The following is a 7738-nucleotide window of genomic DNA, read 5'->3' on the forward strand; positions in this document are numbered from 1 at the left end:
TCTACCACTTGAGCCACAGCGCCACTTCCGGCTTTTTTCTTTTTGCTTATGTGGTGCTGAGGAATCAAACCCAGGGCCTCAGGCATGCAAGGCAAGCGCTCTACCACTGAGCCACCTTCCCAGCCCGAAAAGGTCATTTTCTTCATAACTTGAAGAAGTTCTTTTTGAGTCCTCTGTGAGATATGCAAGTTGCCAACATATTCTCCTCGTTCCTAGTTTGTAGTTTGGCTGTCTTAATAATGCAGTTTGTGACTACATGTACAATGTGTTAATATTCACCATGGTCAGTATTTTTCCTGTGGTTTGTGTTCTGTCTTTGAACCCTTTACTTTTCCATACTGGGGTTTGCACTCAGGGCTTTGTACTAGCTGGGGTCCAGTTCTTTGCACCTCAGATTTTTTCGGGTAGTATCTGGTATTTATGTTCTTAACAGCTTCAGCCTGTGATCTTCGTACCTGTCTCTTGTGCAGCTACAATTACGGGCATATACTTTTTTTTTTTTTTAATATAGGGCCTTGCTATTTGCTTTTGGTGGGGGAAATGTACTCTGCACTGGCTGCAAACTGAGATCCTTCTAATCTCTGCCTCCTGAGAAGCTGGGATGATTTATTTACCCAACTCTTAAACCACTCCAACTACATGAGCTGGCCCCACACCAGGCTCACGGAGGTTTACTCAGAGCAAGGCCCTTTGCCACCCACCCACCCCTTTCAAAGGTTCTCTTATCCAAGGAAGTCTGTGCATTTAGGCCTTGATTCCAAAATCTAGACAGATGGTCCGATGCCAGGACAAAGCTTTGTAGGTTTTTGCGTGGGGCTGGAATCAGCAAGTTTAAGCTTCTAGGTGACTGTTGGTGACAGGTGATCCTGAACCTCAGTTTGACATATAACGCCTGGATTTGATAGACTCGGGGTTCAGGGTTCTGGCTTTGATTTACCATTGAACAATTCATTTTTTTTCTAGCACACAATAGCCTTTTGAACCCAATTTTCTTGTCTGTGAAATTGGGAATAGTAGTATAATATCTCCTTCATGGTGGAGGACACAGAGTGAGAAGAAAACCATGAAACTTCAGCTTGTCAAGCCAAAACAAAAAAGGCCTTCACTTGGTAGATCGAGTGCTTCTCATCTTCGTCGTCATATATGATGACTGTCCACCTCTTTCTCTGCCCTTTGCCATTGTTCTAGCCCTATAAAATTCCCTCACTGCATTCAAGCTTTGCTCAGTTACATAAAACCGAGCCTAGGCGACACTGTATTTTATACAAACAGAATAAAAAAGATTTATTATTTTGACCCTACAGGTAAAAAAAAAAGGGATAAAGAAGTTAACTAATTTGGCCCCAAACTACATAGCTTGAAAATGGTGGAGCCAAAGTCTAATGGTGGGATGGTGGGGTTCTCCCTCCGGGGGGAGGAGGGAAGGGGGGGCAGCAGGCAGAGGTGAGGGAGACCTTTGTAGAGGAGACACTGTCTCTTCCGGCTCTTATTGCTTGCAGGATTGTAGAGAAGTCAGCCAATTGCATCAAATAATCAAATGAATTGCATGACTGTAGAGAAGCAAACAATTGTAAAGCGCTTAGATAGTTGTAAAGAGTCTCAGTGAATTCCTTGGTCCAAAGTTTTAGCAAGTCAGCTCTTCTCCACGAAAGGGGGGTGGGAGAAGAATGGACCGAAGCTGGGTTTCCCTCGCCACCTAACCATGCGAGTGAGACTTAGCCCAAGCTTTCCACAGGAGGAGCGCACCTGCTACTCCACCAGGCAGGAATACGTGTTCCGTGCCCTACTTGAACCCATATCCTTTGGAATACTGATGAGCAGCATTGTTTAGCTACCAGGCCTTCGGAGCTAAACACAGGGGTTTCTATAGGTGAGGTGTATATGTCAACCAGGACCCTTTATTACAAATATCTTTGGAATGCTATGAACATCCATTCGTGTTATGAATGTTGGCACTTTTAATGGACATCTTTGAAAGGTACCTTTGACTGATCTGACCCCTCCCTTGAATTCCTGTTGAACCACAGACTTATCAGAGTGTCATTATAGGTTAGGTTGATGACTCACTGTTGATTCGTGGATGCTAGATATGAAGCTATGACAAAATTACCATCATCCTGTGTTTATGGTAGATTGTGGATTTTGTGTGTGTGTGTGTCCTGGGGCTTGAACTAAGGGGCCCGGGCACTATCCCTGAGCCTCTTTGTGCTCAAGGCTAGCACTCTACCACTTGAGCCACAGCACCACATCTGGCTTTTTCTAAATTGGAGCTAATTGGAGATAAGAGTCTTGCGGACTTTTCTGCCAGAGCTAGCTTCAACCGTGATCCTCAGATCTCAGTCTCTGAGTAGCGAGGATTACAGGCGTGAGCCACTGGAGCCTGGCAGATGATGGATTTTTAAAGGCCAAATGCCATGCCTTATTTCCATCCTAAGTTTAAACTTTATTGAGTATAACATGTACAAAGGAAAAAAAAACAGATCAAAACTATCCAGCTCAAGGACATATGAGTGGGTACAGGAGACTCACCCCAGCAGCCCACACCAGGTCTGGAAGTGGTTATAGCCCGAACCCAAGAAGCTCAGGGCCAACCTGCCATGACTGCTTCCCTCCTCCTCCCCCAGCACAACCCAAGTCCTCAGTTTGACCCTGTGCATGGAATTGCACGTGCAGGAGCTACATTGCTTACGTCAGAAAACAATACTTCACTTAAAAAGATCCCAAGCAGTGAGGGACTAGGGGTTCACACCTGTAATTCCAGCTACTCAGGGGTCTGAGATCTGGAGGACTGTGATTGAAAACTAGACCGAGCAGAAAAAGTCTGCACAACTCCAATTCACCAGTAAAAAAGATAGGCCAGAGGCCTGGCTCAAACAGGAGAGCACTAGCTGAGCAAACTTAAGGCCTTGAATTCCAGCTGTACTACCAGAAACAAAGGAAAGGTGGCTCAAATCACTGAGGAGACGCATCCATCAGAGAACAGAGCATCATTCGGGTTCAAAGTCTGTCCTCTTTGGATTTGCCTATAATACTTGAAGATTTTCCATTTAATTTTTTCTTGAAGTAATTTTAAACATAAAAATGGCAAGAATTGGATAATAAACTTCTTTCCCCATGAACCATTTCAGAAGGGCTGTGGCATGATGCCCGGTCCCCTGCTTCTCCCTGAATCCTTTGACAAAGCAGTAGAGAAGCAGAAACACCGGGGAGGGAGCGTGTGGACGTCCATGACCTTGCATCTGCATTCCTCTTTGGCTTCACCAAACCTCCGGGTCAGTGTGCTTGTTGGGACCCAAGGTCAGGACTCAGCCTTGCTTGAATGGAGCTGTGGCCTCTCTTCTTGTCTTTTTCAAAGTGAAAGAGGTGCTTGACTATCATGACCTTCACCTTGCCCACGATTGTGGAGGCGTCCCACGGTGGCGTGTTCTTTGTGTTTGCCAGAGGGTTTCTCATAATCAGATGGTGGCCTGGAGACCACAGTTTTTACATTTTGTTTTGAGAGGGTGGGGCAAGAATTAGGACCATTAGAAAATCAATGCTGTGGTTTTCTCCTGGTATCCTGTGGGTGGAGCCCTTGTCAACGGGTCAGCCCGGGACCTGCAACTGGCTTTACTTGGGGCCTTTGGTCACTTGGACCCTTTGAGATGTTTCTAGGACTTTTTTAAATTGTAGAATCATTTTCCCTTCATAATTGCTTTGTAGGAGGCACATTAAGACTATTTTAATATTGCATTTTTTATTAATAAGTTTTTTTTATTGTGAAAATACCATACAAAGGGGTTACAGTTACATGAGCAAAGTAATGAGTACGTTTCTTATAAAGCATTGTTGCCTCCTCCTTTGTTTCCTTACCATCCTTGCCTTCCCCCCTCCCCCCCTCCCCAAGTTGTAAAGTTTGTTTTTTGACATACCATCTTGTATATCTCATTGTTGCAATGGGTCCACCTGTATCCCTATTTAAACAATTTTTCCCTTCCCCTCCCCCAAATTATACCAACAACAGAGAAAACAGGGGTTATACCGTGGGGGAGGGACATACAAACAACAAAAAATTCATTTTACAAATATGTTAGAAACAATAGCAAGAAAGAAAAACCATTTGAGTCCTTATCTTGGGGTTCATTTCATCTAACATCATCTTATCTGACCTTTTCTCTTGTCTCAGACATATACTAGTTACTGCAAATAAGGGAAACCATGGGACCTATGTTTCTTTGGGCCTGGCTTACTTCACTTATAAGAATTTTTTCCAAATCTTTACATTTCCTAACAAATGGGGCAATGTCATTCTTTCTGATGGAGGCATGGAATTCCATTGTGGGACCTCAGGACCATGGGAATAGAATGGAAGACCCAGAAATGAACCCACAGACCTATAGCCATCTAATCTTCCATAAGGGAGCTAAAAAAATAGAATGGAAGAAAGACAGCCTCTTCAGTAAATGGTGCTGGCAAAATTGGTTAATCACTTGTAGAAAACTAAAAGTCGATACTTATATATCACCCTGCACCAGGATCAACTCCAAATGGATCAAAGCAGACCCTGAAAAAGCAGACCCTAGGTCTCCTTGGCACAGGCCGAAATTTTCTTAATAGAGACCCAGAAACACAACAAATCAAAGCTTGGACAAATAACATCGCATTCTTTACCAAACTTGTTTTTTGTGTTTTGGGGGTGTTGTTGGTACTGGGACCTGGAACTCAGAGCCTTGATCTCTGGCTCAGCTTTTTTTTTTTTTTTTAAGTTTTATTTAATTATTTACTCTCAGCTGGAGCTTAACCACTTGAGCCACGCCCTCTTGTCTGTCTTTTTGCTTGTTAATTGGAGATGCGTCTTCAGGGCTTTTCTGCTGGCGATGACTTTGAACCTTGGCTCTCAGATTTCAGCCTTTTAAGTAGCTAGGATCGGAGGCCCGAGGCCCGAGGCCCTGGCGCCCCGCTGCAGAGGGTTTTGGGTTGTTTTTGCCGGTCGTGGGGCCCGGGCGCTGTCCCTCAGCTCTTCAGCTCCAGGCGGGCGCTCTGCCGCCGGAGCCACAGCGCCACTTCCAGCTTTTTGGTGGTTCGTTGGAGATAAGAGTCTCCCAGCGTTCCCTGCCCGGGCTGGCTTCGAACCGCCGGCCTCCGATCTCAGCGTCCTGGGTGGCGCGGGCTCCGGCCCAGCGGCTGGGCTCGGCCCGCAGCCCGCTCCGAGCGAGCGGGGACAAGGCTCTGGCAAAAAGCGATCCGGGCACGGCCTGGGCCGCATCCGTCCTCCTGGATTTTCACCGAGGACTCCCTTCTCCGGGGGGGAAGGGGGGCGGGACGGACACGGCGGGAGGACGGACGGACGCACGGGCGGACGCGGACCAGCCTCCAGCCCGGCCCGCGGCCCCCGCCTCCGCCGCCCGCGTCCCCTCCCCGCCTCGGCGGCCTCCGCCCCGGGCTCCGCGGCGCCTGCGCGGTCCCCGACCGTCGCCACAAGGAGCCGCGCGGAGCGACGGCCGCCGGGTGTCAGGATGGCCGAGTGGTCTAAGGCGCCAGACTCAAGGTTCTCTCCTTCCCTGCGGGCGTTCTGGTCTCCGCATGGAGGCGTGGGTTCGAATCCCACTTCTGACACAAGGCTTTTTATACCGTCGTTTGTTTTTTTCCTCCTCCAAAACACACTCCCACCGCATAGCACAGCGCTGCGGGAGAGCGGCCTTTTCTCCTGTCCCGACACCGGGCGGCCACGGCAGAGCGGTGCCGTTCTGAACCGCCCGGCACGGTCACTCGGCGGCTAACAGACTGGGCCGGAGCGGAGGGGCGGGGCCGCCCACGAACTCGCTCCAGCCAATCCCCTCGCAGGATAGTGTGTGCGTCACAAAATAAACATTAGTATAGCAGATTACGGAGCCTTCTGCTATCTCTTCCCTGGTGGTCTAGTGGTTAGGATTCGGCGCTCTCACCGCCGCGGCCCGGGTTCGATTCCCGGTCAGGGAAGCCAGTCTTTTTTGCTTGGAAAGCCCTGGCGTGACTCGGTTGTTTCACTAAAATGCAACACGAAAAAAGAAGAGTTGTTCTCTTTTGGAAGAAATAATTAACTGCTACTAACGGCGTGCCTGCCGTTTACCTCTACTATAGAGTCTTAAAGAGGAAAGAACAATTCTGACAGCTCAAAATGATGCAAAATATTGCCGCAGGGTTGGCTCGAATAACTTTACCCCGGAGTTTAAAAACATCCCAAGGATGTTAACAGGGCACCTGCCACCCCAGGCACAGTCAGGTAGGTACTCGCACCCATTCCAGAACTTACCTTTTGTTTTGAAAATCAATAGAAGTAATTAAAATAATACTACACCGAATCGAATGTTCTCTTAATCGAGATTCAATATTGGTTAATATTTTGTCATCCCCCATTCTCTCTGCCCTCTCCCCCCACCCTGAGATCCATAAGAATTGCTTCTCTCTGATGGCTACAGCCAGGCTTCCCAGAACAACCAGTCCAGAGAGCACAGCACCGTGAGTGACAACAGGTTTATTGATCAGAGAGAGATGAGTTCAAATCCTACTTAAGGTTTCTCTAGATGAAAGCAGGCTGTTTTGTTTTGTTTTGTTTTTTAATAAGTCTTAGCTTTAGTATCTGTAAGCCTAAGGATTAAGATGAAAAATAATTTGAAATTCTAGCTAGATTTTAAGTTTTATTTCATCTTGAAATGGAATGGAAAGGGATCTACAAATGGGTAAGAAGAAATGGTTAAAAGAAAAAGCTGTAAGGACAAACACACGTATATAACTGTGATTTCCCCTAGTGGCAGAATGGTAAAATTTTATATTTTTCTTCGTTGTAATTTACATGTTTGTTGAATTTTCTTCTATGAGTAGATAAAATTTATTGCAAAAAATAACATACTGTATTTGAAAACCTGATTCCATCTGAAATACTGATTTTAAATAGACAGAGTAAAGTAAACGCTAGGCATCCACCACCTTTTGGTTGGCCTACAAGCTAGCAAAAAACTGTTGAAATAAGGCACAGTTCTTTTCCAAGTTGTTCCCACTTGTTATGGGGCTCTAGTTGTAGGAAGACTGGTTCCATCTTATACAAAAAAATTAATTCAAAATTAATCATAGCTTTAAGTGTAGCATATAAGATATAAACACTTTAGAGAAAACCTTCAGGATCTTAGGCTTAGCAAAGATCTTAGACAAGTCACAAAAGACATAATCCATCAAAAAACACTTTAAAATTGGAGTGCATCAAAATTTTAAATGTGTTTTGTGAAAGATCTTATTAACAGCATGAAAAAAAATAAATCTCAAAGAGAAAACATCTTTGCAAATCATGTATCTGACAAAAGACTCCTTTCTATGTAGGATGTATGGAGAATTCTCAAAAGCCAACAGTGTACTGTAATCCTAGCTACTCAGGAGGCTGAGATCTGAGGGTTGAGGTTCAAAGCCAACCAGGGCAGGAAAGTCTGTGAGACTCTTATCTCCAATAAACCACTAGAAAACCAGAAGTGGCACTGTGGCTCAGGCAGTAGAGCGCTCGCCTTGAGCTGAAGAACACAGGGACAGCGCCCAAGCCCAGAGTTCAAGCCCTACAACTGCAAAAAAAAAAAAAAAAAAAAAAGCCAACAGTATAAAAGCAAACAGTCACATCACACTACCATATCACAGAATGCTACTCAGTTATAAATGAAAGCAAAACTATTGACTTCGCCCTGAGTAAAAATGCTAATTTGAAAAGGTCATTACAATTCCACCTACAGAACATTCT

The 7738-nt window shown here is 45.7% G+C and overlaps 2 non-coding genes across 2 annotated transcripts; both read left to right on the top strand.

Moving 5' to 3' along the window:
• Positions 1 to 5489: 5489 nt before the first annotated feature.
• Positions 5490 to 5595, top strand: Trnal-caa. Its single transcript has 2 exons — positions 5490 to 5527; positions 5550 to 5595. It is a non-coding gene; the product is annotated as a tRNA-Leu (tRNA).
• A 291-nt stretch (positions 5596 to 5886) lies between these two features.
• Trnae-cuc lies at positions 5887 to 5958 on the top strand. Its single transcript has one exon. It is a non-coding gene; the product is annotated as a tRNA-Glu (tRNA).
• Positions 5959 to 7738: the final 1780 nt, after the last annotated feature.

The sequence above is a fragment of the Dipodomys ordii genome, unplaced genomic scaffold (genome assembly GCF_000151885.1).
Source record: "Dipodomys ordii isolate 6190 unplaced genomic scaffold, Dord_2.0 Scaffold27, whole genome shotgun sequence".
NCBI classification, from domain to species: domain Eukaryota; kingdom Metazoa; phylum Chordata; class Mammalia; order Rodentia; family Heteromyidae; genus Dipodomys; species Dipodomys ordii.